The sequence below is a fragment of the Anastrepha ludens genome, chromosome X, assembly GCF_028408465.1.
Source record: "Anastrepha ludens isolate Willacy chromosome X, idAnaLude1.1, whole genome shotgun sequence".
Classification (NCBI taxonomy): Eukaryota; Metazoa; Arthropoda; class Insecta; order Diptera; family Tephritidae; genus Anastrepha; species Anastrepha ludens.
In genome coordinates this window covers 7,304,040-7,325,283 of record NC_071503.1, presented here as the reverse complement: position 1 = coordinate 7,325,283, position 21,244 = coordinate 7,304,040, and the positions used below count along the sequence as shown (strand labels likewise).

General features: G+C 25.2%; 6 pseudogenes; 5 read left to right on the top strand and 1 right to left on the bottom strand.

Annotated features, from left to right (window-relative positions):
• The first annotated feature begins 2,306 nt into the window (after positions 1-2,306).
• Positions 2,307-6,937, top strand: LOC128869721 (uncharacterized; annotated as a pseudogene).
• A 501-nt stretch (positions 6,938-7,438) lies between these two features.
• LOC128869720 (cytochrome c oxidase subunit 1-like) lies at positions 7,439-9,026 on the top strand (annotated as a pseudogene).
• Positions 9,027-9,121: 95 nt separating this feature from the next.
• On the top strand, positions 9,122-9,809 carry LOC128870465 (cytochrome c oxidase subunit 2-like; annotated as a pseudogene).
• A 2,960-nt stretch (positions 9,810-12,769) lies between these two features.
• LOC128869522 (NADH-ubiquinone oxidoreductase chain 5-like) lies at positions 12,770-14,475 on the bottom strand (annotated as a pseudogene).
• Positions 14,476-16,275: 1,800 nt separating this feature from the next.
• LOC128869524 (NADH-ubiquinone oxidoreductase chain 6-like) lies at positions 16,276-18,009 on the top strand (annotated as a pseudogene).
• LOC128869523 (cytochrome b-like) lies at positions 16,520-19,336 on the top strand (annotated as a pseudogene).
• Positions 19,337-21,244: the final 1,908 nt, after the last annotated feature.

Genomic DNA, 21,244 nt, shown 5'->3' with positions numbered 1-21,244 from the left:
CCTCTGTAGCGCTGCACTCTTCCGAAAACGAAACGGAGTCTGTGCCAACGACCGGGAAGAGGAGAAAAGCAAAGAAGAGGAAAGTCGAGGGACGGAATTCGGAAATGCCTGCATCCTCGACCTAATCCGAGGCAGACAAACCTTTGCCTGACAAGGCAGAGGCTAAGGGACCTCAAATGTCGAATGACACTCTTCCGTCAACGTCTGGCGAATCATTCGCGGGAATGGCAGCAAAGGCAATGGCGGTGGAGATACATACCGACAAACAAGATGGTCTACTGTCCAAAGGGCAACAAGACTATCTTGACAGCTATCTTTGGAAAGCTATCGGTGAGTCGAAAGACGCGCCGACTTTCGAGGGGAAAAGCGTGGTGGACGGCATCGTAAAGGTGCACTGTTCCAATGCTTTTTCCCGAGAATGGCTAGAAAAAGCGATAGCAAAGATTCCAGCTTGCGAAAACAGCAAGTTTATTCTTGTTGAGAGTAGCAAAGAAAGGCTGGTACGAGCGAGTGTCTGGATTCCCGGTCCTTCCTGTAATTCAGCAGAACTCCTCAAACGCATCCGTGTTCAGAATAAGGATCTTGACAAGACTCTCTGGAGAGTACACTCGTGCACCAGGCAGAAATCCGCTACCACTTCGGAGGCGGGTTCCCACCTGGTACTGGGTATCGATCTTGTAATAATAGTATAACTTTTTTTATATTAATCGCAAAAATATTTTTAAAAATCGATTTTAAAACTGAAGAGTAGTACTTTGCGATGCCGTTGTGGAAAATTAAAAAAAAATTTACTTTGCTCAAAAAAAATTTTTTAAATGGTCAAAATCTGCATTTTTTGACTATTTAACCTCGAATTGCCAAAAATCCTGACGTGCTGGAGCATTTTCAAGGTCATATTCGTTTTCAGCATAAAAAAACCTTCAGGAAACACCCATAACGGTTTTAGAAATTGTAAAAAAGCGAGATTTCGCAGGCCTGTGTAATATAATAGAATATAATAACTGTATATATACATAATTGAAAATTTAACAGATGAAATTATGAAAAAATGCTAAAGCTGAAAAATTAATAGAGGAGGATAAAAATGAAATGCCATCTATAAAAAAGAAGAGTAGAAAATTAACTGATGATGAACTTTTCAATATGATATTTAAAAAAAAAAATTAAAAATTAATTAATAAATACAGAAAATAATTCTAAATATAAATAAAAATTACAAAAATGTATGTAAAAATAATACCTCTCGAAAATACCAGTAGTAAACATAATCTTTATTGAGGGTAATATATGTGTTAACAAATCAAATTGTATAAATAACATTGCAATAATAACAATAGTTATAATAGTCATCAGTGCTATTATTTATATTATTTTATCTTATAATGAAGTTAATAGTATAAAGTTATTAATAAAATTATCAAATAAAGAAAGTACTACCAAAGTAACTTCTAAACTTGATGAAAATAATATCAAACTAGACGATTTTAGTGGAGAAAATTTAACATATATAAATGAACTAAAATACTTATTTTATAATACTTATTCATTAATTAAAAAACTACAAAATATTTATTATTTAAATGGAAAATAAAATAAATTGCGATAAAAACAATTATGTTAAACAAAATCAATTATTAAAAATAGATTTAATTATTTCAAATGGAATAGATAAACTAATGCAAAATGAATACATTTCAATGGTACTAATTATTATTCTATTAATAATGTTTTTTTATAATTTGATAAGGCAATTAAATACAAGGCTACAATTATTTTAAATAACGGTTTCCTTTGGAAACATATTAGCAAATTTTGAAATATTTTTTAGTTAAATAAAGAAAGAAGAAAAAGGTATCGAATCTTATGACTTTTATGAACATTTACTATCTAATTCTACACTATTAAATGAATATGGAAGACCGATACAAATAAATATTAATAATCAAGACATTAAAACATTACCATCAAAAAGTTTACTTAATATTAGAGGTCAAATTATTGCAAAAGATAAAGATGGTAATATATTAGATAAACTTAATCCTGATAGAATAAATTTTGCAAATAATGGGATAAGAAATCTTTTTAGTAAAATTACATATTTTATTAATTCAGTTGAAATTGACAAAATTGAAAATCCTGGAATAACAACAACAATTAAAGGATTAGCATCATTATCTAATGATTTATCATTAAATAATGCACCAAACAGCCGAGAACAACTAAAAGAGTATGTGACGCTATCATCAGAAAGTGCAAACAAAATTCTCCAGAAGGAACGCGTTAAAATAGGATGGATCAACTGCAAAATGAGACTCTGCATTGACAACAAGAAATGCTACCGGTGCTTTGAAACGGGACAGTTACAATGGCAGTGTAAAGGGCCTGATAGAAAGGGTAAAGGACTGTGTATACGATGCGGGAAGCCAGGACACAAAATTAAAGAATGCAGCGACCCACCGGATTGTTGTATATGCCGAAACAAAGGTCTTTCTGACACAGGTCATAGGCTAGGCTCCGTACGATGTGCGAAGGGTAACGCAAGCGGGCTCAGCAGCAATGCCCAAGATAAAGAGTGCACATCCGAAGAAGTCCGTGTACTGGTGGACAAACGAAATCCGCGATCTGAGGCATACGTGCATCAGCAAAAGAAGGAAGTATACAAGAGCACGAAGAACCACTCTCACTACAGCAGAGCACGCCGAACACAAAGCTGCAAAAAGCACCCTAAAGACGGCCATCCTGAAAAGCAAGAAAGAAAAATGGGATATAAACAAAAATCCCTGCTAAGCAAGCTCGGAGCAAGGCAGCCACCTCCTGAACTAAGCGAAGCCACTATGGAAAACATAGTGAATACACTCTTCCCCACACATGACCTCATGGCAGAGAGAGTTGACGAGGAAAATACTGACCCACCCCCGCTCTTCACGGTAGAGGAACTGAGAGAAGCAGCTGCAACTCTCAATAATAACAAAGCGCCAGGTCCTGACGGGATTCCATCGGAGGTTTTGAAAATTATTGCAGTTGAGCGCCCACAAACGCTTCTCCACATGTACAATGCCTGGTTATGTGAAGGAACTTTTCCAAAAATTTGGAAGAGACAAAAGTTAGTCCTCATTAGCAAATGGAAAGGAGACCCGGAAACCCCATCAGCGTATCGCCCTATGTGCATGCTCGACACGGCAGGGAAGCTGCTAGAAAAAATACTGAAACCACGAAAGGCAACAGCGATAAGCGAATCGGGAGGCCTCTCGGATAGACAACACGGTGGACCTTCGCGGTATTAGATCAACCCTGATACACAAGGTACAATAAACTAAATTTTCTTTTTAATTAAAAATTTTTCAATTTATTTCAATATTCTTTCACAATACATAATAAACTATTATTAAAATTATTTTTTCACTAAAACTTACTAAAACATTATTTTTTTATAATTATTTTTAATAGATTATATAAATAACAAAAAAAAATTAATAAATAAATATTAAAATTCAATTTATATTGATTTGCACAAAAATCTTTTCAATGTAAATGAAATACTTTACTTAATAAGCTTTAAATTGTCATTCTAGAGGCACCTTCCGGTACATCTACTATGTTACGACTTATCTTATCTTAATAGTAAGAGCGACGGGCGATGTGTACATATTTTAGAGCTAAAATCAAATTTTTAATCTTTAAAATTTTACTATCAAATCCACTTTCAAAAAAAAATTTCAAATTTAAATCCATTTAAATAAATTTATTGTAACCCATCTCTACTTAAATATAAGCTACACCTTGATCTGATATAAATTCTAATAAAAATTATTGAAAATTATTGCTCTAATAAGATATTCTAATAACGACGGTATATAAACTGAAAAACAAATTTAAGTAAGGTACATCGTGGATTATCAATTACAGGACAGGTTCCTCTGAATAGACTAAAATACCGCCAAATTTTTTAAGTTTCAAGAACATAACTATTACTACCTTAATATTTATTAATTACATTTTAAATAATAGGGTATCTAATCCTAGTTTATTTATAAAATTTACAAGCTTCAATTAAAATTCAATAAAAATAAATAATTTTAAAATTTCACCTAATAAAATTATACATATTTTATTTATATAAAATTTAACTTTTACCAAAAATATCTTATTTGTATTATTTGTATAACCGCGGCTGCTGGCACAAATTTAGCCAATACTATAAAAAATTACTACTTCCAAATTTCTTTGATTTATAAAATTAATTACTGAGAATATAAAAAATTTAATTATTATTAAAATAAATAAAATTTCACACAAAAATTTACATATAAAATAAATCAATAACAAAAACATAAGCCAAAATAAAACTTTAGTAATTAAATAAATCAAAAAATATTCAAAAAAAATTTAGTTTAATCTATTTATTTAGTAACATAAATTAATTATTTATTTTAAGTAAATATTAAATAAATTTAACTATAACATTTATTTAGTAAATTCTTAATTATTAACAAAATAAAATTAAAAAAAAAAATCAATTAGTTTTTTTATAAAATAAATCCTAATTAGTAATTCCTCCTTAAAAGTAAAAAGACCCCTAATCAAATTTACCGTTTCTCATATTAAAAAATTCAATGAAAACAACCTTTTTCATTTCAAATGTTTTCATTGAATTTAACTGCCTATATAAAATCAACACAATAAATATAAATTATTAATTAATTAACTTAATAATAACTAAAACTAATTAAAAAATTTAGTTTAATCTATTTATTTAGTAAATTCTTAATAGTATATTAATTATTTATATATAAAATATTTATAAATAAATTTAAATTTTAATAAAACATTTTAATATTTTTCCTTAAAAATAAAACCTATAATCAAATTTATTACAAAAAAATTCAATGAAAACAGCCTTTTTCATTTCAAATAAGCTCATTAAATATAATAAGTTAATAAAACTTAAATAATATAAATAAATTAATAAAACTAATAAATATAAAATAACTATATTTAATTTAAATTATTTAGCATAAAAAATTTAGTTTAAATAACAAAATAAAATTAAATTAATAATTAAGAATTTACTAAATAAATAGATTAAACTAAATTTTTTTTTTTTTTTTTTCATATTTATTAAATTTTAATATTTATTGATAAATAATCCTCTTATTTTTTAATTTTTAAAAATTTTTTTTTCCTAAATAATATATTTTATAATAGTAAGACGTATACTAAGTTAGATCAATAAATATCTATATGTATATAAATATTTAATTAATTAATAGATGCCTATTAATTTTGTTAAAAAACCCTTTTAAATTAGAAGATGCAGAATTGTATATTACATTTATAGGCACATACTTTGATCTAACGTTAGACATTTGTATAAATTAATAATAAAAATTAAATTTTTTATATTCATCTATATATTTATCTATGAGTTGTACTTTTACCTCTCGGAGATGTCTATATTGGAATTTTTAATTATCTAGATTTACAAAATACTATAATAATTAATTTACTATATTTAATTATTATAATTAAATAAATAAATTTAATTAAATTTATCCCGTTTCAAATAAATTAACTATTAAAAAAAAAAAAAAAAAAAAAAATTCAATGAAAACAGCCTTTTTCATTTCAAATAAGCTATTTTCCTTTAATGAATTGCCTGACGAAAAGGGTTACCTTGATAGGGTAAATTATGTAATAAATTTACATTCATTATATTTAATAGAATTAAACTATTTCTAAAAGTATCAAAAACTTTTGTGCATCATACACCAAAACATAAAATAATTATTAATAAAAACTAATAATAAAATAAATCACAAATAGTTTAATCTATTTATTTAGTAAAAAGATAAGCTAATCAAGCTACTGGGTTCATACCCCATTTATAAAGGTTTTAATCCTTTTCTTTTTAATTTTCAATAATTCTGCCAAAATCATATTTTTTTTTATTTTAATAACAGGAACATTAATTACAGTATCATCTAATTCTTGATTAAGAGCTTGAATAGGCCTAGAAATTAATTTATTATCTTTTATCCCCCTAATAAGAGATAACAACTTAATATCAACAGAAGCCTCACTTAAATATTTCTTAACTCAAGCAATAGCATCTGCTGTTTTATTATTTGCTATTATTATAATATACCTTAATAATTTCCCTATATTACAATCAAATTCAATATATAATATAATTATTTATTCTTCTCTTTTATTAAAAAGTGGAGCAGCCCCTTTTCATTTTTGATTCCCTAACGTTATAGAAGGATTATCATGAATAAACGCTTTAGTGTTAATAACATGACAAAAAATTGCCCCAATTATATTAATTTCATATATTACAATTCAACAAAATATTTTTATTTTTTCAATTATTATTCTATCAACAGTTATTGGATCAATAGGAGGATTAAATCAAACATCTTTACGAAAGTTAATAGCATTTTCATCAATTAATCATCTAGGTTGAATACTAGCTGCTATACAAGTTAGCGAATCCATATGAATAACCTATTTTTGTTTTTATACATTTTTATCCTTTAGTTTAACATTTATCTTTAATAATTTTAAAATATATCATATTAATCAATTATTTAATTCATTTTTTAATTCAAAAATTTTAAAATTTATGTTATTTCTAAATTTATTATCCTTAGGAGGACTTCCACCATTTATTGGATTTATACCAAAATGATTAGTTATTCAATTATTAGTTTTAAATAATCAGTATACTCTCATAACAATTATAACTGTGATAACTTTAATCACATTATTTTTTTATTTACGTTTATGTTTCGCTGCTTTTATACTAAACTATGATGAAAATAATTGAACAAACTATATACAAATTAACAAAATTTCATTTAAATGTATAATAATCTTATCTTTTATTTCCACATTTAGATTAATTTTAGTATCTATTATCTATACAGCTTTTTAATCATCCTAAGCTAAATCAAAAATTTAAAATTTTATAAAATATAAAACCATTTTTAATTTATTATAAAATAAAGGCTTTAAGTTAAATAAACTAATAACCTTCAAAGCTATAAATATAAGTTAAATCTTTTAAGCCTTAGTAATACTATATTTATACTCCTTTAGAATTGCAGTCTAATGTCATTATTGACTATAAAGCCCTAAATTTAAAATTTAATATAGTTTAATCTATTTATTTAGTAAATTCTTAATTATTAATTTATAAAAATAAATTCTTTTTGATAATAAAAATTTATTCTTATAAATAAACTTCTTATTGATCTGTAAAATTTACTTACAAATAAATTTTGTGATTTATAAGAATAAATTTATATAACTAAATTTTTGATTAAAAAGAATTTATTCTTATAAATAGATTTACAATCTATCGCCTATTCTTCAGCCATTTAATCATTTCAAATAAGCTATTTTCCTTTAATGAATATTTTAATTGTCTTAATCGCGACAATGATTATTCTCAACAAATCATAAAGATATTGGAACATTATATTTTATTTTTGGAGCATGAGCTGGTATAGTAGGAACATCCCTTAGAATTCTAATTCGAACTGAATTAGGACATCCAGGAGCCTTAATTGGAGATGATCAAATTTACAATGTAATTGTAACAGCTCACGCGTTTGTAATAATTTTTTTTATAGTAATACCTATTATAATTGGAGGATTTGGAAATTGATTAGTACCTTTAATACTAGGAGCACCTGATATAGCATTTCCACGAATAAATAATATAAGATTTTGATTATTACCCCCTTCTCTTACACTACTACTAGTAAGTAGTATAGTAGAAAACGGAGCTGGTACAGGATGAACTGTTTATCCTCCATTATCATCTCTAATCGCTCATGGAGGAGCTTCAGTAGATTTAGCTATTTTTTCACTGCATTTAGCTGGAATTTCATCAATCCTAGGAGCAGTAAATTTTATCACAACAGTAATTAATATACGATCTACTGGTATAACATTTGACCGAATACCTTTATTTGTATGAGCTGTGGTATTAACAGCACTATTATTACTTTTATCTTTACCAGTACTAGCTGGTGCAATTACTATATTATTGACTGATCGAAATTTAAATACATCTTTTTTTGACCCTGCTGGAGGAGGAGACCCAATTTTATATCAACATTTATTTTGATTTTTTGGTCACCCAGAAGTTTACATTCTAATTTTACCTGGATTTGGAATAATTTCTCATATTATTAGTCAAGAATCAGGTAAAAAGGAAACATTTGGTTCTTTAGGAATAATCTATGCAATAATAGCAATTGGACTATTAGGATTTATTGTATGAGCCCATCACATATTTACTGTTGGGATAGACGTAGACACACGAGCATATTTTACATCAGCTACTATAATTATTGCAGTACCAACAGGAATCAAAATTTTCAGTTGATTAGCTACTCTACATGGAACTCAATTAAATTACTCACCAGCAATACTATGAGCTCTAGGATTTGTCTTCTTATTTACAGTAGGAGGATTAACTGGAGTAATACTTGCTAATTCATCTGTAGATATTATTTTACACGATACTTATTATGTAGTAGCACACTTCCATTATGTATTATCTATAGGAGCAGTATTCGCAATTATAGCTGGATTTATTCACTGATACCCTTTACTTACTGGATTAAACATAAACCCTAGATGACTAAAAAGTCAATTTATTATTATATTTATTGGAGTAAATTTAACATTCTTTCCCCAACATTTCTTAGGACTAGCAGGTATACCTCGACGATATTCAGATTATCCAGATGCATATACAACATGAAATATTATCTCAACTATTGGGTCTTCTATTTCATTATTAGGGATTTTATTTTTCTTATTTATTATTTGAGAAAGTATAATTTCCCAACGACAAGTTATTTACCCTATACAACTAAGTTCATCAATTGAATGACTTCAAAATACCCCTCCCGCTGAACACAGTTATTCTGAATTACCACTTTTAACTAATTTCTAATATGGCAGATTAGTGCAATGGATTTAAGCTCCATATATAAAGTATTTCACTTTTATTAGAATTATAATAAAAAAAAATTTAGTTTAATCTATTTATTTAGTAAATTCTTAATTATATATATATATATACACATATAATATACACATAATGACAACATGAGCAGCCCTCGGCCTTCAAGATAGTGCCTCTCCCTTAATAGAACAATTATCATTTTTTCACGACCATACCCTTATAATTTTAGTAATAATCACAACTTTAGTAGGTTATTTAATATTTATATTATTTTTTAATTCATACACAAATCGAAACCTACTACATGGACAAACTATTGAAGTAATTTGAACAATTCTGCCAGCTATTATTCTATTATTTATTGCTTTTCCTTCTTTACGACTTTTATATTTAATTGACGAAATTAATGAACCTTCAGTGACTCTAAAAGCTATTGGACACCAATGATACTGAAGCTATGAATATTCAGATTTTATAAATGTAGAATTTGATTCATATATAATCCCAACAAATGAATTAACAGCAGATAGATTCCGACTATTAGATGTAGATAATCGTGTTATTTTACCAATAAATTCACAAATTCGTATTTTAGTAACAGCTGCAGATGTAATTCATTCATGAACAGTACCCGCTCTTGGAGTAAAAGTAGATGGAACTCCTGGACGATTAAATCAAATTAATTTTTTAATAAATCGACCAGGGTTATTCTACGGTCAATGTTCCGAAATTTGCGGTGCTAATCATAGCTTTATACCTATTGTTATTGAAAGTATTCCTGTTAACCATTTTATTAAATGAATTACAAATAGAGTAAATTCATCATTAGATGACTGAAAAGCAAGTACTGGTCTCTTAAACCACTCAATAGTAAATTAGCACTTACTTCTAATGATTTATAAATTATATTTAATTTTTAAAAAAATTAGTTAAATACATAACATTAGTTTGTCAAACTAAAATTATTAAACTTTATTAGTATTTTTTAATTCCACAAATAGCCCCAATTGGTTGATTAAGTTTATTTATTATTTTTTCTATCACATTTATACTTTTTAGAATAATAAATTACTACTCTGTAATTCCTCAATCCCCTAAATCTGACTCAACTAAAAAGTCTTCAACTCAACCTCTTAATTGAAAATGATAACAAATTTATTCTCAGTTTTTGATCCCACCTCAAGCATTTTTAATTTATCTCTTAATTGAATAAGAACTCTTTTAGGATTAATAGTAATTCCTTCAATATATTGATTAATACCTTCACGATACCATATTTTCTGAAATTCAATTTTATTAACTTTACACAAAGAATTTAAAACTTTATTAGGATCTACAGGGCACTCAGGATCAACTTTTATTTTCGTTTCTTTATTTTCACTAATTTTATTCAATAATTTCATAGGACTGTTCCCTTATATTTTCACAAGTACAAGTCATTTAACATTAACTTTAACATTAGCTTTACCTTTATGATTATGTTTCATAATTTATGGTTGAATTAATCACACCCAACATATATTTGCACATTTAGTTCCTCAAGGAACACCAGCAATTTTAATACCATTCATAGTATGTATTGAAACAATTAGAAATTTAATTCGACCAGGAACTCTAGCAGTACGATTAGCAGCTAATATAATTGCAGGTCACTTGTTATTAACTCTTCTAGGAAATACAGGTCCATCACTTTCATACACTATTATTTCACTATTAATTATTGCCCAAATTGCATTATTAGTACTTGAATCAGCTGTAGCAATTATTCAATCCTATGTATTCGCAGTATTAAGTACTTTATACTCTAGAGAAGTAAATTAATTTTTATAATGCCAACACACGCTAACCATCCATTTCATTTAGTAGATTATAGCCCATGACCTTTAACAGGAGCTATTGGAGCAATAACATCAGTTTCAGGTTTAGTTAAATGATTCCATCAATATGACATCTCGCTATTCTTATTAGGTAATATTATTACTATTTTAACTGTCTATCAATGATGACGAGATGTTTCTCGTGAAGGAACCTTCCAAGGATTACACACCCTACCTGTAACATTAGGCCTACGATGAGGAATAATTTTATTTATTTTATCAGAAATTTTATTTTTTGTATCATTCTTTTGAGCTTTTTTCCACAGAAGACTATCTCCAACAATTGAATTAGGAGCTTCATGACCACCAGCCGGAATTAAACCTTTCAACCCATTTCAAATTCCTTTATTAAATACAGCTATCTTATTAGCCTCAGGAGTAACCGTAACATGAGCCCATCATAGTTTAATAGAAGGTAATCATTCTCAAGCAACACAAGGGTTATTCTTCACAGTATTATTAGGAGTATATTTTACTATTTTACAAGCATATGAATATATTGAAGCACCATTCACAATTGCTGATTCAGTTTACGGTTCTACATTTTTTATAGCTACAGGATTTCACGGAATTCATGTATTAATTGGAACAACTTTCTTATTAATCTGTTTAATCCGACACTTAAATAATCATTTTTCAAAAACACATCATTTCGGTTTTGAAGCAGCCGCTTGATATTGACATTTCGTTGATATTGTTTGATTATTTCTATATATTTCAATTTATTGATGAGGAGGATAATAAAATAATATAATTTATATTTACAATATCTATATAATATATAAAGTATATTTGACTTCCAATCATAAAGTCTACTAATTAGTAGTATAGATAATTTTCTCAATTATTATCATAGCTCTAACCCTAATAGCAATTACAAGTATTGTAATAATTTTAGCTTCTATTTTATCAAAAAAAAGTATAGCAGATCGAGAAAAATGCTCCCCATTTGAATGTGGATTTGACCCAAAATCATCATCACGTCTTCCATTCTCTATACGATTCTTCCTAATTACAATTATTTTTTTAATTTTTGATGTAGAAATTGCATTAATTTTACCAATAATTTTAATTATTAATTTATCAAACATTATAATATGAACAACTACATCAATTATTTTTATTTTAATCTTAATTATTGGTTTATATCACGAATGAAATCAAGGTATATTAAATTGATCTAACTAACATTATAAATAATACAAATAAAGAAGGATTGTAGTTAATTATAACATTTGATTTGCATTCAGAAAGTATTGAATTTTCAATCTATCTTGTTTAATCTATTTATTTAGTAAATTCTTAATTATTAATTTAATAAATAAAAACGAATATGAAGCGATTTATTGCAATTAGTTTCGACCTAATTTTAGGTAATTTACTACCCTTATTCTAAAATTCTAAATTTAGTTTAATCTATTTATTTAATAAATTCTTAATTATTAATTTAATTGAAGCCAAAAAGAGGCATATCACTGTTAATGATAGAACTGAAATTTAATTTCCAATTAAGGAAGTAAGATGTTCAAGAAAAAGCTGCTAACTTTTATCTTTTAATGGTTAAATTCCATTTATACTTCTATTTATATAGTTTAACAAAAACATTACATTTTCATTGTAAAATTAAAAATATTTTTTTTATAAATTACTAAATTTTATCACTTACATTTATCTAATACATATAAAATTATAATAAATTTATTTATTATAATTTATCTAAAAAATTCAATGAAAACAGCCTTTTTCATTTCAAATAAGCTATTTTCCTTTAATGAATTGCCTGACGAAAAGGGTTACCTTGATAGGGTAAATTATGTAGTTTACTAAAACTTATTCACTACATTCAAGAATTAAACAATTACCCTAACATCTTCAGTGTTATACTCTACAATTTGAGCTACTTGAATAAAATAAGAAAAAAAAACTAAAAAGGAAAGTAATTCATAAAACAAATAATAAAAGATAAATTTTTAAATTATTATTATGTAAAAAATAAACTAATTGAGAATATTCTACCAACTTATTATATAAATTCTGTCCTCCTATAAATTCAGATCATCCTTGATCAAAAGATTTATAAACAATTCCTCCTAAAACTAAAGGAGGATTAATTGCACCATAGGTAGAAATATAAGGTATAAATCATATAGAACCAGAAAAATAACTTACTAAATAATTATTTAAAGATTTATTAAAATAAAATAAAGATACATTTGAAATTAAATAACCTAATAATCCCCCACTAATACAAACAAATAAAGTTAATAATTTCAAATAAATTGGTAAACAAATTATATAAGGGGTAGAAAAAATTAATCATCTAAGTATACTACCACCAATAATACTTATAATTAATAGCCCTCTCATACCACGCAACATAACTCACCCTTCATCTCTTAGTATATTCAAAGAACCACAATTTAATTCACCAGTTATAGAATAATAAACCAACCGAAAGGAATAACATACAGTTAATCCAGTAGAAAAAAAATAAAGAAAAAAAGAAAATATATTAATATAACTCAAGGATACAATTTCTAAAATTAAATCCTTAGAATAAAATCCAGCTAAAAAAGGTATACCACATAAAGCTAAATTAGCAACATTAAAACAACCAGAAGTTAAAGGTATATAAATCCCTAACCCACCTATCAACCGAATATCTTGTGAATTATTTATATTATGAATAATAGCTCCAGCGCATATAAATAATAACGCTTTAAATAAAGCATGACTCAATAAATGAAAAAAAGCCAGTTTATAAAATCCTATTGATAAGATTCTTATTATTAAACCCAACTGACTCAAAGTAGATAAAGCAATAATCTTTTTTAAATCAAATTCAAAATTAGCTCCTAATCCAGCTATAAATATAGTCAACCCAGATAATAAAAGTAAAACTTGACCTATTCAAGAATCACATAATAAAATATTAAACAGAATTAATAAATAAATTCCAGCAGTAACAAGAGTAGAAGAATGAACTAATGCAGAAACAGGTGTAGGGCTGCTATTGCAGCAGGTAATCAAGATGAAAAAGGAATTTGTGCTCTTTTAGTTATAGCAGCTAATATAATTAATCCACCAATAATTTCTATTTCAATTCTATTTTTTATTGTTTCCAAATAAAAAATATAGTTTCAACTTCCATAATTTAATATTCAAGCAATAGCTAATAAAAAGGCAACATCTCCAATTCGATTAGACAAAGCAGTTAATATACCAGCATTATAAGATTTTACATTTTGAAAATAAATTACTAAACAATAAGAAACTAACCCCAATCCATCTCATCCTAATAAAATTCTAATTAAATTAGGACTAATAATCAATAACATTATAGACAAAACAAATATAAGAACTAATATAATAAAACGATTAATATTTACATCTCCCCCTATATACTCCTTTCTATAATAAATAACTAAAGAAGAAATTAACAAAACAAAAGATATAAATAATAAACTCATTCAATCAAATAAAAAAGTTATAACAATTCTACAAGAATTAAATCTAACTACTTCTCATTCAATAAATATACAAAAATCCTTAATTAACATTAATAATCTAAAAAAAAAAAAATTAGTTCTAAATAAAATTAAAACCAAAAATCTAATTCTACAAATAGATAAATACTTTCTCACGATTTAAAATGATCAAAAATCATATCATTGACACCACAAATCAATATTTTAAATAAACTATTTAAATAAAATTAAAGTCAAATTATACAAATATCACTCTTCAAAATTAATAAATTTAAAGGAAATCAATGTAAAAATAATAAATAATATTCCCGAATTTTACCCCCTCTAAATGAATAAACTCCAGAAAATAACTTACCATGCTGACTATAAGCATATAAATATAAAGTATAGGCAGCTCTAAAAAAAGATAATAAAGATAAAGAAATTATTGTTAATCAAGATCAACTAACAATTCTATTTAATAAACAAATTTCACCTAATAAATTTAAAGAAGGAGGTGCAGCTATATTACAAGCTCTTAACAAAAATCATCATAATGTTATAGAAGGCATAAAATTTAATAAACCTTTATTAATTAATAAACTTCGACTACCTAACCGTTCATATGTAATATTAACTAAACAAAAAAGTCCTGAAGAACAAAGTCCATGAGCAATTATTAATGTATAAGAACCACAAAATCCTAAATATCTTAAAGTTATAAGACCCCCTAAAACAATTCCTATATGAGCAACAGAAGAATAAGCAATTAAAGCCTTTAAATCAGTTTGACGTAAACAAACTAAACTAATTAAAACACCTCCAATTAATCTAACTCTAATTCAAATATAATTATATTTAATACCACTTACTTGTAAAAAAGAATAAACTCGTAATAATCCATACCCACCTAACTTTAGCATAACCCCGGCTAAAATTATTGAACCAGAGACAGGTGCTTCTACATGAGCTTTTGGTAATCATAAATGAACCAAAAATATAGGTATTTTAACTAAAAAAGCTAAAATTAAAGATAAGTATAATAAATCATAACAATTAACATAATTTATCAAAAGATAATAATTCAATGTCATCAAAGTATTATATAAATAAAAAATCCCTACCAATATAGGTAAAGATACTAATAAAGTATAAAATAAAAGATAAATCCCAGCTTGTAAACGTTCAGGTTGATACCCTCAACCCAAAATTAAAAATAAAGTAGGAATCAGTCTTCTTTCAAAAAATAAATAAAACATAAATAAATTTATTCTACCAAAAGTTAAAACTAAACACAATAATAAAATTAACACATTAATTAAAAAAAAGTTTTCATAATTACTATATTTATTAATAGATTCACTAGAAGTAATTATAAGTGTACAAATTCAAAAACTTAATAAAATTAATCCATATGAAATAATATCAAACCCCAAAAAATAAGAAATATTTACAAAATAATTTATACAATAATTCATTAAAATAAAAATAAAACTTACCAAAAATAGTAAATTTTGAACCGTTCAAAATGAATTTATAATAAAACAAAAAGGTATAATAAAAATTATTATAAAAAGTAATTTTAACATTGTAATACATTAAATGATTGAAAATAATCATTTCCATGAGTTCGAATTATAGATACTAAAATTGAAAGACCCAAAGCCCCTTCACAAACACTAAAAGTTAAAAATATTATACTAAAGTATCTTCTAAAATCTATTAAATTTAAATAAATAAATAATAAAAAAAATAAACTTAAAACAATATATTCTAATCTTAAAAGTATAGACAATAAATGTTTACGATTAAAAACAAAAACAAATACTCCCATTAAAATTAAAAAACAAGGTAATCCCCAATATAATAATATTAACATTAGTTTTAATAGTTTAACAAAAACATTGGTCTTGTAAATCAAAAATAAGAATTAATCTTTTAAAACTTCAAGAGAAAAGAAACAACTTTTTCATTAATCCCCAAAATTAATATTTTAAATAAACTACCTCCTGATATTATACAATTAACTTTATACTCAACAACATTGATTTCTAGTCTCATTTTTATTCAAATAAATCATCCATTAGCAATAGGATTAATATTATTAATTCAAACATTACAAATTTGTCTTTTAACTGGATTAATAACTAAAAGATTCTGATTCTCGTATGTATTATTTTTAATTTTTCTAGGAGGGGTATTAGTATTATTCATCTACGTTACATCCCTAGCATCAAATGAAATATTCTCACTTTCAATGAAAACAGCCTTTTCTTTTATATTAATTTTCATTTTATTAATAAATATCAGATGATTTATAGATGAATCATACATTTCATCTTTCATTCAAAATAACGAAATACAAACTATAATTAATTTAAATACATTTACAGAAGAAAATTCTCTAAATCTTCATAAATTATATAATTACCCAACAAATTTAATTACTGTTTTATTAATAAATTATTTATTAATTACATTAATTGCAGTAGTAAAAATTACTAAATTATTCCACGGACCCCTTCGATTAATAAATTAAACTAATGAACAAACCTTAACGAACCCAACATCCATTATTCAAAATTGCAAATAATGCTCTAGTAGATCTTCCAGCCCCAATTAATATTTCAGCCTGATGAAACTTCGGGTCACTATTAGGGTTATGTTTAATTATTCAAATTCTAACAGGACTTTTCTTAGCTATACATTACACAGCAGATATTAATTTAGCTTTCAATAGTGTTAATCATATTTGTCGAGATGTAAATTATGGTTGATTATTACGAACTTTACATGCTAACGGTGCATCATTTTTCTTCATTTGCATTTATCTACATATTGGTCGAGGAATTTATTACGGTTCATATTTATTTACACCTACATGACTAGTAGGTGTTCTAATTCTATTTTTAGTTATAGCAACAGCCTTCATAGGTTACGTTTTACCGTGAGGACAAATATCATTCTGAGGAGCCACAGTTATTACAAATCTATTATCTGCAATTCCTTACTTAGGAATTGATTTAGTTCAATGAGTCTGAGGAGGATTTGCAGTAGATAATGCCACTCTTACACGATTCTTTACATTTCATTTTATTTTACCATTTATTGTACTAGCAATAACATTAATTCATTTATTATTTTTACATCAAACAGGATCTAATAACCCAATTGGGTTAAATTCCAATATTGATAAAATTCCATTCCATCCTTATTTTACATACAAGGATATTGTAGGATTTATTATTATAATTATAGTACTTCTATTATTAACTCTAATTAACCCTTATCTATTAGGAGATCCTGATAATTTCATCCCTGCTAATCCTCTAGTAACACCAGTACACATTCAACCTGAATGATACTTTCTATTTGCATATGCAATTTTACGTTCTATTCCTAATAAATTAGGAGGAGTTATTGCATTAGTCTTATCAATTGCAATCCTAGCAATTTTACCATTCTATCATTTAAGAAACTTCCGAGGAATCCAATTTTACCCTGTAAATAAAATTCTATTTTGAATTATAGTAGTTACTGTAATTCTATTAACATGAATCGGAGCACGACCTGTAGAAGATCCTTATGTACTAGTTGGACAAATTTTAACAGTAGTTTACTTCTTATACTACATTATTAATCCACTAATTAATAAATGATGAGATAATTTAATTAATTAGTTAATGAGCTTGAACAAGCATATGTTTTGAAAACATAATATAGGAACAAAAATTTCCTATTAACTTTACTAAAATCAATTAACAATATATAATATATTAAAAATAATTTAACTCCAATAAAAAATAATAAATAATTTAAAGAAAAAGGTAAAAAACACTTTCAAGCTAAATACATTAATTTATCATAACGAAACCGAGGTAAAGTTCCACGAACTCAAATAAAAACAAATGAAATAAAAACCAATTTCAAATAAAATAGCAAGTTAAATAAATCACAACCAAAAAAAATTACACAAAATAATATACTTATAAATAAAATTCTAGCATATTCAGCTATAAAAATCAAAGCAAATCCACCACTTCTATATTCAACATTAAACCCTGAAACTAATTCAGATTCACCTTCAGCAAAATCAAAAGGAGTTCGATTAGTCTCAGCTAAACAGATACAAAATCAAACAAGTCTAACTGGAAATATAATAACAACAAATCAAATATAACTTTGATAATAAAAAAAGTCTAAAATATTATAACTTCCAATTAAAAAAACAAAAGATAATAAAACTAAAGCCATTCTAACTTCATAAGAAATAGTTTGAGCAACAGCTCGTAATCCCCCTAATAAAGCATAATTAGAATTAGATGATCAACCAGCTACTATAACAGCATAAACCCCTAATCTAGTACAACACAAAAAAAAATAAAATCCCTAAATTAAAAGAAAACAATTTTACAAATAAAGGAATACATAATCAAACAATTAAAGAAATAAATAAAGAAAAAATAGGAGAAAAATAATAAGAAATATAATTTGATAAAAGAGGATAAGTTTGTTCCTTAGTAAATAACTTAATTGCATCACAAAAAGGTTGAGGAATCCCTATTAAACCAACTTTATTAGGACCCTTACGAATCTGAATATAACCTAATACTTTACGTTCCAAAAGAGTTAAAAAAGCTACTCTCACTAAAACACAAATTACCAAAATTAATCTACCAACAAAAGATAAAATTATTTCCATAAAAATCAAGTACTATTTGTAGTGTAATCTACATAAATAAATTCTAAATTTATTGCACTAATCTGCCAAAATAGTTCTTATATTAATAATATTCTATTATTCAAAATATAATTATTTTAATATTTGGTCCTTTCGTACTAAAATATTACAATTTATTAAAGATAGAAACCAACCTGGCTTACGCCGGTCTGAACTCAGATCATGTAAGGATTTAAAAGTCGAACAGACTTAATTTTTGAACGGCTACACCCAAAATTATACCTTAATCCAACATCGAGGTCGCAAACTTTTTTGTCGATATGAACTCTCAAAAAAAATTACGCTGTTATCCCTAAAGTAACTTAATCTTATAATCACTATTAATGGATCAATAATTCATAAATTAATGATTTTTAAAAATTAAAAGTTCATCAAATTTTAATATCACCCCAACAAAATAATTAATATTAAAAAAATAAAATAAATCAAAAAAATTTAGTTTATATTAAATATAAAGATTTATAGGGTCTTCTCGTCTTTTAATAAAATTTTAGCTTTTTAACTAAAATATAAAATTCTATTATAAATTTATATGAAACAGCTCATACTTCGTCCAACCGTTCATACCAGCCTTCAATTAAAAGACTAATGATTATGCTACCTTTGCACAGTCAAAATACTGCGGCCATTTAAAATTATTCAGTGGGCAGGTCAGACTTTAAATATAATTCAAAAAGACATGTTTTTGTTAAACAGGCGAGTATAAATAAAATTTGCCGAGTTCTTTATATAAACTTTTCAATATAAAATATTTTAACAATACTTAAATATATACTAATTTAATCATTATTACTTTTTATTTTAAATTAATAAAAAAATTTTTATAAATTCAATGAAAACAAAATTAAATAACATAAATTATAAAATAATTTATAACAAATTTATAAATGATTGCTAATTCTATACATACATTTTAAATAAATTATTCAATAATTTTTAATATTTTATTTTAAAGCTTATCCCTTAAAATATTCAAATTAATAAATTTTTAAATTAAAAAAAAAAATTAAAAATTAAAAATTTGTAAATTAAATTTATTTCTAAAAAAACTAGATACCTTTATAAACGAATAACATTTCATTTCTAATAATTTATTTAAAATAATTTTGATACATTAACTTTAATAAATTATTAACTCTTATAAAATCGAGATTAATAAATAATTATTAATTATTAGATCAACCCTGATACACAAGGTACAATAAACTAAATTTTCTTTTTAATTAAAAATTTTTCAATTTATTTCAATATTCTTTCACAATACATAATAAACTATTATTAAAATTATTTTTTCACTAAAACTTACTAAAACATTATTTTTTTATAATTATTTTTAATAGATTATATAAATAACAAAAAAAAATTAATAAATAAATATTAAAATTCAATTTATATTGATTTGCACAAAAATCTTTTCAATGTAAATGAAATACTTTACTTAATAAGCATTAAATTGTCATTCTAGAGGCACCTTCCGGTACATCTACTATGTTACGACTTATCTTATCTTAATAGTAAGAGCGACGGGCGATGTGTACATATTTTAGAGCTAAAATCAAATTTTTAATCTTTAAAATTTTACTATCAAATCCACTTTCAAAAAAAATTTCAAATTTAAATCCATTTAAATAAATTTATTGTAACCCATCTCTACTTAAATATAAGCTACACCTTGATCTGATATAAATTCTAATAAAAATTATTGAAAATTATTGCTCTAATAAGATATTCTAATAACGACGGTATATAAACTGAAAAACAAATTTAAGTAAGGTACATCGTGGATTATCAATTACAGGACAGGTTCCTCTGAATAGACTAAAATACCGCCAAATTTTTTAAGTTTCAAGAACATAACTATTACTACCTTAATATTTATTAATTACATTTTAAATAATAGGGTATCTAATCCTAGTTTATTTATAAAATTTACAAGCTTCAATTAAAATTCAATAAAAATAAATAATTTTAAAATTTCACCTAATAAAATTATACATATTTTATTTATATAAAATTTAACTTTTACCAAAAATATCTTATTTGTATTATTTGTATAACCGCGGCTGCTGGCACAAATTTAGCCAATACTATAAAAAATTACTACTTCCAAATTTCTTTGATTTATAAAATTAATTACTGAGAATATAAAAAATTTAATTATTATTAAAATAAA